Source organism: Oncorhynchus masou, chromosome 5, assembly GCF_036934945.1.
Source record: "Oncorhynchus masou masou isolate Uvic2021 chromosome 5, UVic_Omas_1.1, whole genome shotgun sequence".
NCBI lineage: Eukaryota > Metazoa > Chordata > Actinopteri > Salmoniformes > Salmonidae > Oncorhynchus > Oncorhynchus masou.
The window spans coordinates 12,058,685-12,076,695 of record NC_088216.1 but is presented as its reverse complement, the minus strand read 5'-3'; the positions used below and the strand labels follow the sequence as shown (position 1 = coordinate 12,076,695).

The window sequence follows — 18,011 nt, the reverse complement described above, 5'->3', positions numbered from 1 at the left end:
TGTTGGGGTGTCTGCTTTGTTGGGGTGTCTGCTTTGTTGTTGTTGGAATCCCAGATTGCTCCATTATTTAAAGTACAATATTTAATGGTATTAAAAAGCTGTTTGCTGAGTAATAAATCCACAGTCACAAAGGAAGTGTATGTAGATCCACATGTTTTTAATCAATGCTCAACATTTCACTATGAAAATCATATTTTATGCATCACAGGAAAATGGTAAGACTTTGATCTTCAATTATTTGGTCTTGTTTATTCAGCAACTTCTTTTCCCTGTAAGAAGAAAGAAATAATATAATGGATCAGTAATAATAATGAACATGATAAATATATAGATATAATATAATGGATCAGTAATAATAATGAACATGATAAATATATGGATAGACAATGAAGGCCCAGACGATTCCCTCCTTCTTGTACTCCTCTTGCTCCAGGACAAACATGGTGTGGTTGAAAAACTGTTGCAGTTTCTCATTGGTGAAGTTGATGCACAGCTGCTCCATGCTGTTGTACTGTTGATGGAGTTTTAAAAGGGATCATTTCATCATACAAGACTGTAATCCATCTCAATCACAACTAATTGTCTTATTCTGGTCTCATACTCACATCAAGGAAAGCATTGAGGAATAATCAAAACCAACTCACAGGTCTCAATATCAGCTTTAGCCAGTTTACCACCTTGGAAGTGAATCCTGATGAATTTACCCTGTAGTAGAGCATGGGGTTATAAATAGATCAACAAATTAATCTAACATTTGACTTTGATAGACCCCTGTAAATGTTAGTTTGTTGGACAGATGTTGGATCTATTGATACAGATATAGGTTATTGATGTAGGATCCAGAATCCTGCAGCAACAGGAAATTTGAATTATGTGGATTATAAAATAATGGAATTTATTTTGTAGGGGTTGATGAAACAAAAAAATTACAGCAAATTACATTTTAAAGAGGAAAATACACATTTTAGGCCATTGAAATCACTACAAGTTTGAATTTCAAATTTTCAGCAATAAAAAATATCTTACATTTGTGTAACAGTAGGGAACTACTGAATTACATTTTTCTATTATAAGGTAGCTTCCACAGTATGCCCTTCATACTTACAAAGCGAGACGAGTTGTCGTTCCTCACTGTCTTGGCATTACCGTAAGACTCCAGCAGAGGGTTAGCTGCAATGATCTGATCCTCAAGAGACCCCTGATTGAGACAAACACAAGTTGCTCAAAAACTGGTAACATGGTGAAGTTAGTTTTTCTCAATAGCTTGAAACAGGATTCACCACTGAAAAAACAGTTTACACAGCCAACCAAACTGAAATGTGTTAAAAAGGCAAACATAAGAACAACTTACCTGCATTTTGCCTGGTTCTGCTTCCTTCTTGGCCCCAGACACTGCAATGGTGGCAAAGTACTGGATGACACGCTTGGTGTTGACAGTCTTTCCTGCACCGGATTCTCCGCTGGTTTATATGACAGAGAAAGAGGGGTTTTAGTTACATGTTTGAGTGTCAGATTGTCTTTCACTAAGAAATAGCATTGAAAAATACACTGTTAACCTGTGTTCTGACATAAGTCTTTAACAAATACTCCTTCTCATCGACTCGTTATTACACATAACCTGATGCTCTAATCCATTCATAATGTCATGTATTTCATCACACCAAGTGACACAACTTATTACAATAGAAACACTTTCTCAAGTGACATTTTAGTAAACAACTTACGTAATCAGGACGGACTGGTTCTCCTTATCTGGAACCAAAAAACACATTGCTTATCATACTCAAAACACATTATGGGGACATTATATAGTTCATAGCATCATCATGATTTTCAATTTGGAACATTTTCCATTCAAGGGTAGTGAAATCAGATATTCCCAGCAAACTGTTATTACCTAGACTAGAAAACAGTAGATACCTCTCTGAAGCATATTTTAATTTCCATTGATGCATCCGTTCATCTATCCATGAGCACTTAATGGACATCCATCCCTCCCTCCATCCATCCATGAGAGCTCCTACCAATCATCATGAACTGAAAGCCTTTGTCAGAGATGGAGAAGGTATGGGGTGGAGCCTCCATCCTCTTCTTTCCTCTGTAGGCGTTGACAACCTCTTCGTCGTACACTGGGAGCCGCTTGTAGGGGTTCACCGTGGCACAGAAGAGCCCAGAGTAGGTCTGGATGAAAGCATAATGAGTTTAGGAGATTAACAAAGTCAGATGGACTTTTATCTGGATTTATGTGAGAATGTGGGTGTACTTTAGTAAACTGTTTTGGAATCAAACCATTCATTTATGTGTTGTACTGTCTGTGTGAATTTGTCTATGTGTGTATGTATGTGCAGGTTTCTTACATAGATCATCCATGCTGCATAACGCTCTTTGAGGTTATACAACACAGATGCTTCATTCAGGTAGGTCATCATGGCCATGTCCTCAATCTTGTCGTACTTAGGGGGGGTTCATCTCATAGATGTCTGCATCTTTGAACTCTTTTCCTTCCTGAAACAGTCAGAAATCTAGATTACACACAGATCAAACTGGACATGACAAAAATGCTTTTTGCTCATTAAATGCAAGTTTAATCATTTAAAAAATGCATATCCACATTTAATCCAACTACTTAGTTATCACCCACTGACACATAACTGGTGATTCTTGTCGAGTCAACATAAGACATTCATATCATGTCATTTTAAATAGCAGCAATAACAATGTATTTCAAGGTCATATAATGTCAACAAAAAACAATGAAATGCTTCTTTATATATGTTTTGTTAGTGATTTCTAATTGCCTATAGACATTGTTTGGATCATATCAATGGTTTTTCAAGAATTAGAGTAATTGCACAAACTTGAAACTTTTCAGGTCCGTCTTACCTCCTTAGTGCCTTCAGGTTTCGTGACTGTTACAGTACACTTCCCGTCGGCCCTGGCAGTGACAACCCCTTAAGGTTCAGCTCCACCTTGTCTGCCACATAGCAGGAGTTCTTTGAATCAAAGGGCGTGGCTTGTGCCTCCATCCTCTCCTTCTCAGACTTACGAAGGTATATGGCAGCCTTGCCGTAGATTTGCATCTCAGCGTCCGTACTCATGGTTACGGATAACTAGGAAAGAGATGAAACATGATTGACTCTGTGGTGCTTCCTCCCCAGTCAACAGAGTTAGGTGAGTAGTATCTCTCACAGAATATTCTCATTACTTTTTATGTGAAGAGTCAAACCATGTCTCACCTTCTTTTCCCCTCCTACAGATGAATGTGTACTACTTGGAGGACCCTATGAAACATGAGAGTGTTGTGAAAACCCACAAGTCTAAAGCCTTATCATTAATCCCCTGAAGGGCTAGAAACATTTAACTAACTCATTACATGTCAAATTCACCTACAGGTGCAACTGATAACTTTAATTTTTCTATTGGCAACTGACTTTACTACACATTCTGCCAGGAATTCAAATAAATTCCCCTGAAAACCAGTTACATTCTAGAACACCAACTCAATTTACTACACATTCTGTCAGGAATTCAAATAAATTCCCCTGAAAACCCAGTTACATTCTAGAACACTAACTCAATTTACTACACATTCTGTCAGGAATTCAAATAAATTCCCCTGAAAACCCAGTTACATTCTAGAACACCAACTCAATTTGCAACTGCACCCCCCACAGCAACTCGCCCAAGCCTTCCCCATTTCTCCTTCTCCCAAATCCAGTCAGCAAATGTTCTGAAAGAGCTGCAAAATTTGGACCCCTAGAAATCAGCCGGGCTAGACAATCTGGACCCTTTCTTTCTAAAATGATCTGCCAAAATTGTTGCCACCCCTATTACTAGCCTGTTCAACCTCTCTTTCGTGTTGTCTGAGATTCCCAAAGATTGGAAAGCTGCCACGATCATCCCCCCCCCTCTTTTTAATGTCATATTTGTCTCTGAATTGAATTCCACTGAATTTACATACAAGAGAGATGGCATTACTAATCATTATGACAATATCAAAAGATGTTTCATCAAATTGATTATAATGTTACAACCATTGAACCTCATACTGTAATGGAATCCATGTTGCCCCTCTATCGTAAAATAATTTAATGAAAATCTAATCTGACTTGATTTAGTTCCATTTTAGTGTCATTAATCCTCATACATGTCTGCAACCTAATTTTTCTATTGGCAACTGATTCTGCCAGGAATTCAAAATAAATTCCCTGAAAACCAGTTACATTCTAGAACACCAACTCAATTTACTACACATTCTGTCAGGAATTCAAATAAATTCCCTGAAAACCCAGTTACATTCTAGAACACCAACAATTTGCAACTGCACCCCCACAGCAACTAGCCTTCCCCATTTCTCCTTCTCCCAACTTAATATATATGTTCACCTGTTATTTATATTGTTTAGCTTGTAAACACATCTGAACTGTCTCCTCACCTCATGCTTGTGACAGAGTTGGCCTTTACCTCGTGCTTTGCTTAATTTGATTTATCATCCTGGTGGAACCCTATTAAATTAAGATTTAAATCTAGAACAGAAACATTTAGGCTTTCAGTAACACTTTTCAATCTAATGTGTTATTTATCTACAGTATGATCTAATGAATTCTGGAGGGGCTTTTATTTGTCTCACATGTCAGTTGGCTAAAACGGTCCAGTAGGATTCTTATGACTTACATAACACCATACCAGTATTTCAATCATCTTATCCACTCATATTGCTGACAGCGATATAGCTGTCTCAAACTTTTATTACACTCTGAAGTTAGCAGCTGAGCTGGCTTCAATAAAACTGATATAAAACGATTAGTTACAATACAGTAACAAATTCCTTTGCATCAGGGGAGGCTGCTGAGGGGAGGATGGCTCATAATAATGGCTGGAACGGAGCCAATGGAATGGCATCAAACACATAGAAACCATGTTGTCTCTATTCAATACATTTCTATCAGCAATGTTCAGAACATTTCACCTCACTGAATACACCCTGTTTGTTCAGGGTCCGTGTCCACCCAGCACATCAGTACAAGAAGCCCCATATCTGCTGGATACACTAGTTGAGCAGGGTGACCATCTGGAAGGATCCCATCAAGGCCTTTTCATTTCTTGGACTGTGGTCTCGTCTTCACTGCAGCCAAGATTTATTGTTTGGTATATCTGCCAACGCAGCCTAATTCTGGCACCGATACCACTGTTATTAGACAATATATTTACTTGCCATGTTTGTGGGTGGAGGGAACATTAGCACCATGCAGACATTCATGTCATTTTAATGTGCAAAGATCTTGCATGATATATGACCTGTGTTTTTGTATTTGAGGGACATGCTTAGCTCCAAACTTTCTCTGGGCAGAAGTTACCCTCCGGGATAAAACTGACCTTAGATCAGTGTCAAAGGAATATGTACAGCTGTCATACCCAACTAGACAACTGTGCATTTTTCCCCAAAGTCCTCAACTGACTTTACAGCCATGGTCTTCTCACAATGCAGTGAGCACTGTATTGAGATCTGGGCTGGGGTCAATCCAGGTCAATTCAGGAAGCGAACTGAAATTATTTCTCTTTTAAAGCCTTGTGAACATTTTTTATTTCAGTTTACATACTTCTTGAATTAACTGAATTGTGTTTCTTCCACTTCAGCACTAACATACTTGACTTGATTATGATCAGTTGTAAAAATGAAGGAAGTATTAGGATGTTTTCTATAGAACTGACTGGTTTAGGATTTCTGCTGCCACCATGGCCCATTGGTCAGAATGAATACCTCTGTAACCCTATGAAATGGAATCGGCCATTTCAAATCGAATCAAATTCTATTGGTCACATACACATGTTTAGCAGATGTTATTGCGGGTGTAGTGAAATGCTTGCGTTTTTTGCTCCAACAGTGCAGTAATATCTAACAATTTCACAACAATACACATAAATCTAAATTAAAGGAATGGAATTAAGAATATACAAATATTTGGACGAGCAATGTCAGAGCAGCATAGACTAAAATACAGTAGAATAGAATAGAATACAGTCAAATAGAATAGAATACAGTATATACATATGAGATGAGTAATGCATAGACTAAGATACAGTAGAATAGAATAGAATACAGTATATACATATGAGATGAGTAATGCAAAATAAGTAAACATTATTAAAGTGACTAGTGTTCTATTATTAAAGTGGCCAGTGATTTCAAGTCTATGTATTTCGGGCAGCAGCCTGTGGCTGCGGGTGGTGCAGTTGCCATACCAGGTGCTAATACAGCCTGACAGGATGCTCTCAATTGTGCATCTGTAAAAGTTTGTGAGGGTTTTATGTGCCATGCCAAATGTGTGGGTGGACCATTTCAGAATTCTTACATAGGTATTCCTCTTGTCCAGATGGGATAGGGCAGTGTGCAGTGTGAAGGCGATGGCATCGTCTGTGGATCTATTGGGGCGGTAAGCAAATTGGAGTGGGTCTAGGGTGTCAGGTAGGGTGGAGGTGATATGATCCTTGACTAGTCTCTCAAAGCACTTCATGATGACAGAAGTGAGTGCTTAGTTCAGTTACCTTTGCTTTCTTGGGTACAGGAACAATTGTGCACATGTTAAAGCATGTGGGGATAGCCGACAAGGATAGGGAGAGATTGAACATGTCTGTAAACACTCCAGCCAGCTGGCCTGCACATGCTCTGAGGACGCGTCTATGGATGCCTTCTGGGCCGGCAGCCTTGAGGATTAACACGCTTAAATGTCTTACTTACGTTACTTACGTTACTTAAATGTCTTACTCACGTTGGCCATGTCTTACTCACGTTGGCCACGGAGAAGGAGAGCCCACAGTCCTTAGTAGCTGGCCGGTGGCATCCTCACGTGGCTGGTTTTCCCTCTGTAGTCCGTGATTGTCTATGGACCCCACCACATACGTCATGTGTCTGAACCATTGAATTGGGGTGTCAGGGTAGCCTAGTGGTTAGAGTGTTAGGCTAGTAACCGGAAGGTTGCAAGTTCAAGCCCCCGAGCTGACAAGGTACAAATCTGTCGTTCTGCCCCTGAACAGGCAGTTAACCCACTGTTCACAGGCCGTCATTGAAAATAAGAATTTGTTATTAACTGACTTGCCTGGTTAAATAAAGGTAAAAAAAAAAAAAATTGTGACTCCACTTTGTCTCTGTACTGACGTTTTGCCTGTTTGATTGCATTGAGGAGGGAATAACGACACTGTTTGTATTCGGCCATATTCCCAGTCGCCATGGTTAAATGCGATGGTTCACACTTTCAGTTGTGGGCGAATGCTGCCATCTATCCACGGTTTCTGGTGTGGGGAGCTTTAATAGTCAAGGTGGGTATAACATCTCCTATACACTTCCTGGTAAACTCAGTCACTGTATCCTGTCGATATATCGTCGATATTACTCTGAGGCTACCCAGGAACAATATCCCAGTCCGTGTAATCAAAACAATCTAGAAGCATGGATTCCAATTGGTCAGACTAGTGTCGAATAGTCTGTTGCACAGGTACTTCCTGTTTTGAGCTTCTGCCTATGTAACGGATGTGAAGTTTGTGGAGCGATGGGTAACGATGCTTCGTGGGTGACTGTTGTCTGTGTGCAGAGGGTCCCTGGTTCGATCATTTATGTGCAGTAATAGTGAAATGATAGTGTTTCGCAATATTCTTTCACCTCAAAAATGTTTTGATCCAATACAAAATCTCCTTAAAAAATGCAGACGTTCTATTTGACAACAAAAGCCAGACCGGCTTCTAGATGGGAAAACTGCACCCTCCCTCTTTTGCATCGGCATCACTAAATGGCGTGGTCGTCTCCTCCTCGAGCACAACGAACAATGGCAGGCTGGGGCAAGCGGCCAATGTAGAAATCGCTCTGCCATTTTCTGGTTGCTAAAATTCTGCACCACTTGGCGAATAGGGTCCATATTTTGGGGATATCTTTACATGACCCATTTTTGATATTGTAGAGAATACAGACCATTTCCAATGTGTATCTGTAGTTTTGTGGATTTGCAACGAATCCTGACAAATTCTGAATACAGATGTCTTTTAAACATGTATAATACTGGGAATACTCAGAATATCACACATGGACATTTCCTATGGCCAGATATGGACTCATTCAATATCCTGAGATATGTGATATCCTATTTCCTCTCTTCATGTTGAAAAATACTGACTGTATAGATAGCATAGCTGTGTTTTCTCAGCACATTCAACGTGTGAAGCTATATGGAGTCCAGATGTGCATATCCTGGTTCATATCCTATTTCCTCTCTTCATGTTGAAAAATACTGACTGTATACATAGCATAGCTGTGTTTTCTCAGCACATTCAACGTGTGAAGCTACATTGAGTCCAGATGTGCATCTCCTGGTTCATATCCGGATCTTGATATGCTGAAATAAGGACCATTTCTGATGCATTTCTGATTTTTCAGCACATGCTCAATAATTTGACAAATATTAAATCAAAAAGGTGTACATAGTATATTCTCTCAGCACGTGTACAATGCATATGCTCTTGGCTGAGGTCTATATCAGGATCTTGATATGCATTTTGATATGGTAGATAAGGGCTAGCTAGCTAGGCTTGATAGAGGGGTAAAGCTAACTGGTAGCCTAGCGAGCTAACAAATAACGAAATTTCCTTCAGGGAATAACATTTTTACCCTTTATCAACCCTCAAGGTGACAGCTAACGTTTTGTTTTAAAACATTTAGGCGTATTTTGTTTTACTGCTTAACTAGCTGGCTACTTAGCGAAGTAACTAACTAGTAACTTGGCTAACTAGCTAGTTCCAGTTAGTTTTCTTGTCATGAATGAAGCAGGTAGAGTAGCTACCTTGTGGTATGGTTATGTGAAATTACAATATTTTCTTACAAAATTGACACATTTTGATTTATATATTGGATTGTTTACAGACATATTCAATCTTTCCCTATCCCAGTCTGTTGTCCCCACTTGCTTCAAGATGTCCACCGTTGTTCCTGTGTCAAAGAAAGCGAAAGTAACTGAACTAAATGACTATCACCACATAGCAATTCTGTCATCATGAAGTGTTTTGAGAGGCTAGATCTTATCACCTACACCTTACCAAGACACCCAAGACCCACTACAATTTGCATACCGCTCCAACAGATCCGCGGAATCGCCATTAGGTCATATGTCTGAACCCCTTCCTGTGCAACTGGGTCCTAGACTTCCTGATTGGCCAACCCCAGCTGATGAAGGTAGCAAGCGATACCTCCACCACTTTGATCCTCAACACAGGGAAACCACAACGGTGAAGTCTCATCCCCCTCTTGTACCCTCACATGACTGTGTGGATACGAACGACTCTAACTCAATCATCAAGTTTGCTGACGACACAACAGTGGTAGGCCTGATTACCAATAACAACAAGAGTACAGGGACAAGGTGAGCGCCCTGGCAGAGTGGTAATTGGAAAATAACCTCTACAGGAGACAGCAGAGAGAGCACGCCTCCAAATTGGCATGCACATCGCTGAGGACCGGAAATGGTCCCTCTACCGCGACACCAAAATTTGGCTTGGTTCCTAAGAACCTCACAAACTTCTACAGTTGCACCATCGAGATTATTCTGTTGGGCTATATTACTCCTTGGTAAGGCAATTGCACCGCCCGCAAGCACAGGGCTCTCCAGAGGGTGGTGCAGTCCACCCAACGCATCACCGGAGGCACACTGCATGCCCTCCGGGACATCTACAGTACCCGGTGTCACAGAAAGGCCAAGAAGATCATCAAGGACCTCAGCCACCCGAGCCAAGGCCTAAAAAAATTTCTGAACCTTCACTATGAGACTCTGAATTGAGCTCAGCTGCCTCCTGTTTCCATTGATCATCCTTGAGATGTTTCTACAACTTGATTGGAGTCCACCTGTGGCCAATTCAATTGATTGGACATGATTTGGAAAGGCACACACCTGTCTATATAAGGTCCCAGCATTGACAATGCATGCCAGAGCAAAAACCAAGCCATGAGGTCGAAGGTATTGTCTGTAGAGTTTTTTGACAGGTTTGTGTTGAGGCACAGATCTGGGGAAGGGTATAAAAAAAAAGCAGCATTGAAGGTCCCCAAGAACACAGTGGCCTCCATCATTCTTAAATGGAAGAAGTTTGGAACCACCGAAACTCTTCCTAGAGCTGGCCGCCCTGGGATGGTCACTCTGACAGAGCACTAGTGTTCCTCTGTGGAGATGGGAGAACCTTACAGAAAGAAAACCATCTCTGCAGCACTCCACCAATCAGGCATTTATGGTAGAGTGGCCAGAAGGAAGCCACTCCTCAGTAAAAGGCACATGACAGCCCGCTTGGAGTTTGCCAAAAGGCAACAAAAGACTCTCAGACCATGAGAAACAAGATTCTCTGTTCTGATGAAACCAAGATTGAACTCTTTGGCCTGAATGTCAAGAGTCACGTCTGGATGAAGCCTGGCACCATCCCTACGGTGAAGCATGGTGGTGGCACCATCACGCTGTGAGGATGTTTTTCAGCGGCAGGGACTGGGAGACTAGTCGGGATCAAGGAAAAGATGAACGGAGCCAAGTACAGAGAGATGAAAACCTAAGCACACAGCTAAGACAATGCAGGAGTTGCTTAAGGACAAGTCTCTGAATGCCCTTGAGAGGCCCAGCAAGAGCCCAGACTTGAACCCGATCAAACGTCTTTGGGAGAGACCTGAAAATAGCTGTGCAGCGACGCTCCCCATCCAATCTGACAGAGCTTGTGAGGATCTCTGGAGAAGACTGGGAGAAACTCCCCAAATACAGGTGTGCTAAGCTTGTAGAATCATACCCAAGAAGACTCGAGGCTGTAGTCGCTGCCAAAAGTGCTTCAACAAAGTACTAAGTAAAGGGTCTGAATACTTACATAAATGTGATATTTCAGTTTTTAATATTGTGAACATTTTTCTACAATTTAAAAAAAAACTGTTTTTTTGCTTTGTCATTTTTGGGTATTGTGTGTAGATTGATGAAGGGAAAAAAACGATTTAATAAATTTTAGAATACGGCTGTAATGTTCAAAATGTGGAAACAGGCAATACTCTCGGAAGGCAATGTGGGTTACATCCTTGACAACAAGGCAGTGGAGGCATAAAACATTTGTAAAAAAAAAAATCAAAATACATTAAGTTGTCATTTATGTGTTTAACTACTATCATTTTGTAAAAAAAAAATCCCCTTGGCTAACATGTGGCTGGTTATCTTTTATTTGGACAGATGAACATCCCAGAAAACATACATTTTAGTCCCAAAACTATACTTTACATATTTTTTTCATATATTAGATGTTCAGTTGCGACACTTCTTAAAAATAGATGAAGATTTACCAACTTGCTCACAAATGTTCTCCAAAATGTTGGCAGACACACTACTCACTACGTGGCCATGATGGAGTTTGTTTCAGATGTCATTAAGCGGTTGAGTAAACTGTCATTATAAAACGTATGATACCTTGTTTACATATATTAACAGGGTATTGGAAGGATTGGATAGTAACTCTTGATCCAATACATTTTAAGGGTGCTTGAAACGACTCACAAAGTAGTTTTATCACCACAGACAGGAGTTTGACCTGAGACACCCCAGCGCCTTGGCTCACATCAGAATTATTTTCATGATTCGATCCATTCAAATGTCACAGCCAGTAAAAATCTAAATCTGGAAATGAAATGTCACATGCTGTGCCATGGATCCACAAAACAACCAAGCTTGGCTCGGATAATTCAGATCTTATTTCCTAGGGTCACATATCTCGCTGTAAATTTATTATATGGTGTCAGCAATGTGAGGACCTCATGGTCGACTAATAAGGTCAAAATAATGTGATGGCCTGTATCAGATATCTCAGTATAGGAATGTCGTCTTCACTTTTCAGCTTACGGTGTGAAGTTAATGGAGGGCTAAATGTAATATTAATCTAATACATTTACAAGGAGAAACACTTGGATCAAATGGAGAGCTGTTGTGTTTTTCAGTAAGATCTACAGATCAACTCCAACAGTATTACTCCCTGCCTGTGACCTTTTCCAAACATGGCCTTGTTCTAATCCGGGTATCAGAAATACATGCAGCCTGAAGTAGTTTGGGATTGATTCATGACCCTGCGTCATAAAGACGGTATCAAACCTCATCTGCTGAACTGATCTTGAAACTCCAATTTGATCCCATACAGTCGATGGTAAAGTTACAAGAAGTGTGCCAAAGCAACACATCATTTACAATCCCAATATGGCCATGTTCAAAAATGGGTGTGTCAGAAATAAATCCAGCTTCCACAGCAATATATCTCAGGTATTTTGACATTGGTTTATTGGCAGATATATTGCCATTTGAGCTGTGCACCAGAGGATATGACCATATACAAAACAGACTTATACCCGATATGGCTATTAAATGGGCCAGTCAAATACTGGGAATCCCACAACCTCCCTTCAGCTGCATCTGTTGGAACACAACCGTCTCTGGGGGAGCAGGGGACTCTTCCTAGCCAAGCCTTTTGGAACACAACCGTCTCTGGGGGAGCAGGGGACTCTTCCTAGCCAAGCCTTTTGGAACACAACCGTCTCTGGGGGAGCAGGGGACTCATCCTAGCCAAGCCTGTTGGAACACAACCGTCTCTGGGGGAGCAGGGGACTCATCCTAGCCAAGCCTTTTGGAACACAACCGTCTCTGGGGGAGCAGGGGACTCATCCAAGCCAAGCCTTTCAGAAGAGTCAGGACAAGTGACAGCCCAATCCACTAGATGACCCCACCAATGATCACTGTTTAGAACAGGGTTGTTAAAAGTCACAAATGTTCCAACTTTAATTAATTAATTATGTTTTAAGATATAAATGTCCAATATATGTCAACAATCCTTCCTCCAACGGACCCTTCTATGGATTAAATTATTTGAAAATTCCCAAATCTGTATTTTGTTATTCCATTTTGGTGAGGAACCACCCCAATAGCTTTCTAATAGCTACACTTATGTGACATGGAGACTGTGACTTTCTAGATAACCTTCCTTTCTCAAGTAGTTAATGTTTCCTCTTTCAGAACGTATTCATAATCCACTTCATTTTTACATGTTGAACGCTAAATATGTTCAAAATCACATTGAAGTGACATTAGTGTGGAACCAATGTGTCTGATCAACTTGCCCTCACACTCCAAGGCCTTGGGGCAGGACCTTTCTCTTTAGGTCATATAGGATCATGACTCCAGAGTCTCTTATTGGTTGCATTGCATCAACATATGGTTGCGTGCCATTGTCAGATTGCTAAACCATGTGATGTGGTTAACTGATATGTTCATGAACATCAATCCAGGCGTTCTGGGATCTGGCATGCGTCTTCAATGTAGTCAGCATGGAGGGTGGCCATTGTGTTTCAGAACCACAGATTTCACAAAACCTACAACTAATGTAATCTGACAGAGTAGGTAAATGCTCACTGCTCCAAAACCTGCCTTCTGACACCATGTATCTAGTCTGTGTTGGCTGACTGTTGGGCCTTCATTCCAACCTCTCCCGCCACTGTGGATTCTATTTATAGCCATCTCATAAAACTGTGAAGCCTCGGCTATGTGTTTGATAGGCCTATGCTGACAAAGATATCTAGCATCTAACTCATTGCAATTTGAACCCTCTGGTAAACGTGGATAAGTGTAACATTACCGAATACATTAACATTTTATTCCTTCTAAACGTGGTATGGACTTGTTATTGCTTGTTATTGCTTAAGCACTCCTACTCAGTGACCAAGCCACCCTCAGGGAAATATTCCTGCTGCCGCCACTGCGTCACACACTGCTCCTTTTAATACACCATAACGTATTAAAAATATTATCTTGACAAATTTAAATATGCACTGCCTTGTAACCATCATCACATGTCCACAGAAGGTGTTGCTTACGTAGCGAGCTGGTCTACTGGTGTGAAAACCTGGCTGGTCTACTGGTGTGAAAACCTGGCTGGTCTACTGGTGTGAAAACCTGGCTGGTCTACTGGTGTGAAAACCTGGCTACTCTACTGGTGTGAAAACCTGGCTGGTCTACTGGTGTGAAAACCTGGCTGGTCTACTGGTGTGAAAACCTGGCTGGTCTACTGGTGTGAAAACCTGGCTGCAGGGTGTGGCTACTCTACTGGTGTGAAAACCTGGCTGGTCTACTGGTGTGAAAACCTGGCTGGTCTATATCTGTGCTGGTCTACTGGTGTGAAAACCTGGCATCACTGGATCCTGGCTGAATTTGAAAAACTGGTGTGAAAACTGAGTGAAAACCTGGCTACTCTACTGTTGAAAATGTCTATGAAAACCTGGCTGGTCTATGAAACCTGGCTACTCTACTGGTGTGAAAACCTGGCTGGTCTATTTTCTCTATTGAAAACCTGGCTGCAAACCTGGCTGGTCTACTGGTGTGAAAATCTCTGTGTAAATATTTACTGGTGTGAAAAATGCGTGAAAACCTTAATTTAACTAGGCAAGTCAGTTAAAGAACACATTCTTATTTGCAATGACGGCCTAGCCCAGACAACACTGGGCCAATTGTGCACCGTCCTATGGGACTCCCAATCACAGCCAGATGTGATGCAGCCTGGATTTGAGCCAGGGACTACAGTGACACCTCTTGGACTGAGATGCAGCACCTTAGACCGCTACACCACTCAGGATGTTGAAGTGTTTTTAATAGTTATATGTTTAGGTATTTTGTTTTTGGTAACATGTAGTTTTTATTGCATATATCTGGTGGTTTTCACCCACAGGTTTGCAGATTGTCTGGCAGGGTAACTCTTCATTGCTAGCTAGCTGGCTTATGTTTTTGTTTGAATGATGCATCTGGACACAGTACCAGCGTCTTGTTTCACCTGGCTGCTGGTTCCTTCATTTGAGGAGTCACCTGAAGCTTGAGAGGAATAGGAGACCCAGTAGGAATGTAGTACTGAGGCAGAGGGCTCAGTGAGGACGACTGGCTACTACTCTGAACTGTATATGTGGAGAGCTTTCTGGCACCCAGAGCTGCTGAGGAATCACCCAAGTCTGTGCTACACATTGCAAAGGAGGAGAATTCCAGTGGCTACATGACTCAGGCTGGTTCCCAGAGTAGCCCTCTACAAGATCGTCACTAGACTCCCATCTTCATCAACCATCTCTCTGACCACCTTCCTCTGATCAAGCCAGGAACTGTCCCTCTCCATGCATGCACGAAAATACTTGGCCTCTATTGGTTGACCTAGCTAGCTATAGCTAGGATACTCATGTTGATGTATTAGTTGACCTAGCTAGCTATAGCAAAGCTACCCATTATGATGTATTGGTTGACCTACCTAGCTATAGCTAAGCTACTCATGATTGTTTGACCTACATATGATGCATTGGTTGACCTAGCTATCTATAGCTAAGCTACTCATGATTATGTATTGGTTGACCTAGCTATCTATAGCTAAGCTACTCATGATTATGTATTGATTGACCTAGCTATCTATAGCTAAGCTACTCATGATGATGTATTGGTTGACCTAGCTAGCTATAGCTAAGCTACTCATGATAATGTATTGGTTGACCTAGCTAGCTATAGCTAAGCTACTCATGATTATGTATTGGTTGACCTAGCTAGCTATAGCTAAGCTACTCATGATTATGTATTGGTTGACCTAGCTATCTATAGCTAAGCTACTCATGATGATGTATTGGTTGACCTAGCTATCTATAGCTAAGCTACTCATGATGATATATTGGTTGACCTAGCTAGCTATAGCTAAGCTACTCATGATAATGTATTGGTTGTTTGTTTATTGCTCTTGAAGCACCTTAAGATTACTTTCTGTTGAAAAATCGCTATAGAAGTTTAATATATTATAATTATAAATAATTATTACCCGTTTGCATTGCTCGTGCTAATTAAGGTTTTAAAAAACTGGGTGGGAAAATAATTCAATTTCCTTCTATGTGCACATATGTACAGCGGTGATCCCGTCTGTTTCTTAAAGAGCACACACACACCACGGTAGACCATAAATACTGTCAGCCAGCCCAGGGGAAGCCCTTGCTGAGTACAGCCGTGATCCCCAGCTTCCTAAAACACACATACGTCGTCTATAAATATGCTAACCAACCAACCAACTGTCAGGGAAAGCCCTCACTACATGCTGACTCGCAGACGGTCAGGGTGGAGAGGTTAACTCTGGTTATTATTAACTGTTTGTTTTGGCAATGATTTAGGCTTCTCCCATTCCTCAATGCTTTCGACTCCTCCGATTCCGCAATGCTTTAGGCTCCTCCCATTCCCCTCCAGGATCTCTTTCAGACACCTCCAGAAACTTTGCAGTGGCAGGCAAAAAAAGGCCCGTCATATAGCTTCATCTAATCTTGGTGTTTAGTGCCCTCTATTGGAGAATAGTTATACTACAGGTGTTTGGAGATATCAATAAATTGCATACTTGTAGATACTGTTATGTTCTGTTAATTACTGATGTCCCCTTTAAGGCGGGAGCACCCTTGGTTCAACAATGACCAGTAATGACTTGCAACCTTCCGATTACTTAACAGCTCATGTCGGCAGTGTTGTTCTATGTTATTCGGGGTTTACTAACTCGATTTTGATTAAATGGAAGCTCCAGTTCAAATTGTTTGTAATTACAGAGTCCCCTTTCTTATTACATAAATAAGTACTAGTGTTAAGACACTACAATGTTTGAGTAAATGAGGATGATTAATTGCTTGTATTGCATCACTTATTAATAAACAGATGGAGTTAAGACGTAGGAAGAGAGGAAGATTTTGACCCTGTAGCACAACAGCTAGCAAGCAGCGAAGACGAGGGGAGAGCTGACGAGAACGAGGCGGCAGATCAAAGACCCGTGGAGCCGGAGGTAAAGAGAATGGCTAGCATCGGGAAAATAGATGTGTTTGATGACACGCAAGAAAACTGGGCAACTTACATTGAACGACTGGAACAGTACTTCATTGCAATCGACATTGCTGATAACAAAAGAGTACCTGCGTTGTTGAGTTTAATTGGCCCAAAAACATACAGTTTCCTAAGAGATCTGACTGCCCCTCTGAAGCCCTCAAATAAAACATTCACAGAGATTGTGGAGATATTGCAAAATCACTCATCGCGGAACGTTTTCGTTTCCACAAGAGATATCAGATTGAGGGGAGGGTGTTAGTACATATGTAGCAGTGTTGAATAAACTGTCTGAACATTGCCAGTTTGGAGAGAACCTAAATGACACATTAAGGGATAGATTTGTTTGTGGACTGAAACATGAACACATTCAAAAACGTTTGCTCACAGAATCAGAGCTCACGTTTGCAAAGGCTGTTGAAATTGCTGTGGCTATGGAAATCGCGACTAAAGATGCATTTGAGTTGCAAAGTAAAAGAAGTACTGACCTATCACAAATTTCCCTACACAAGTTTTCACGCAGTCGACAGCGCCCCCATGTGGCCGACAAATGCAACAGGCGTGACAGACGTTTCAAATACAAAATTTGTCACAAATGCAGTAGAAGGGGGCACATTCAAAGAGCATGCAAAGCAAAATTTAGTCACAACATGAAAACTGAGAAATTAAAGGGTCTGTGAATGCACTAGCAGAGAACAGTGGCAGCGATTCAGATGAACAATTCATTGGTACAATGGAGTTAAACACAGTGATTTCTCCCAGCAGTAGCAGTCACAAGCACAGTTATCAAACATGAGACAAGGAACGATGTGATCTTGTCAAAGGTGTACACCTACACCATGTCAGGATGGCCAGCTACTGGCAGAAAGGAGCTGACTCTGTATTTCCAGCGGAGAAACAAAATTACAACGTACCAAGGATGTTTGATGTGGGGAATGAGAGTCATGATACCCCAGAAATGCCAACATCTAGTCTTGCAGCAACTACATGAAGGTCATATTGGAACTGTCAAAATGAAGCTGCTCGCAAGGAGCCACTTCTGGTGGCCAGGTCTGGACCAACAGATACAAAATATGGCAAAGAACTGTAGCGGATGTTTGGAAACCCTTCACATGC

General features: G+C 41.2%; 1 long non-coding RNA gene across 1 annotated transcript; it reads right to left on the bottom strand.

Moving 5' to 3' along the window:
• Positions 1–1,385: 1,385 nt before the first annotated feature.
• LOC135533221 (uncharacterized) lies at positions 1,386–2,040 on the bottom strand. The gene is made up of 3 exons (XR_010454464.1): positions 2,025–2,040; positions 1,725–1,752; positions 1,386–1,460 (listed from the first exon to the last, which is right to left on the bottom strand). It is a non-coding gene; the product is annotated as an uncharacterized LOC135533221 (long non-coding RNA).
• Between the last annotated feature and the right edge of the window lie 15,971 nt (positions 2,041–18,011).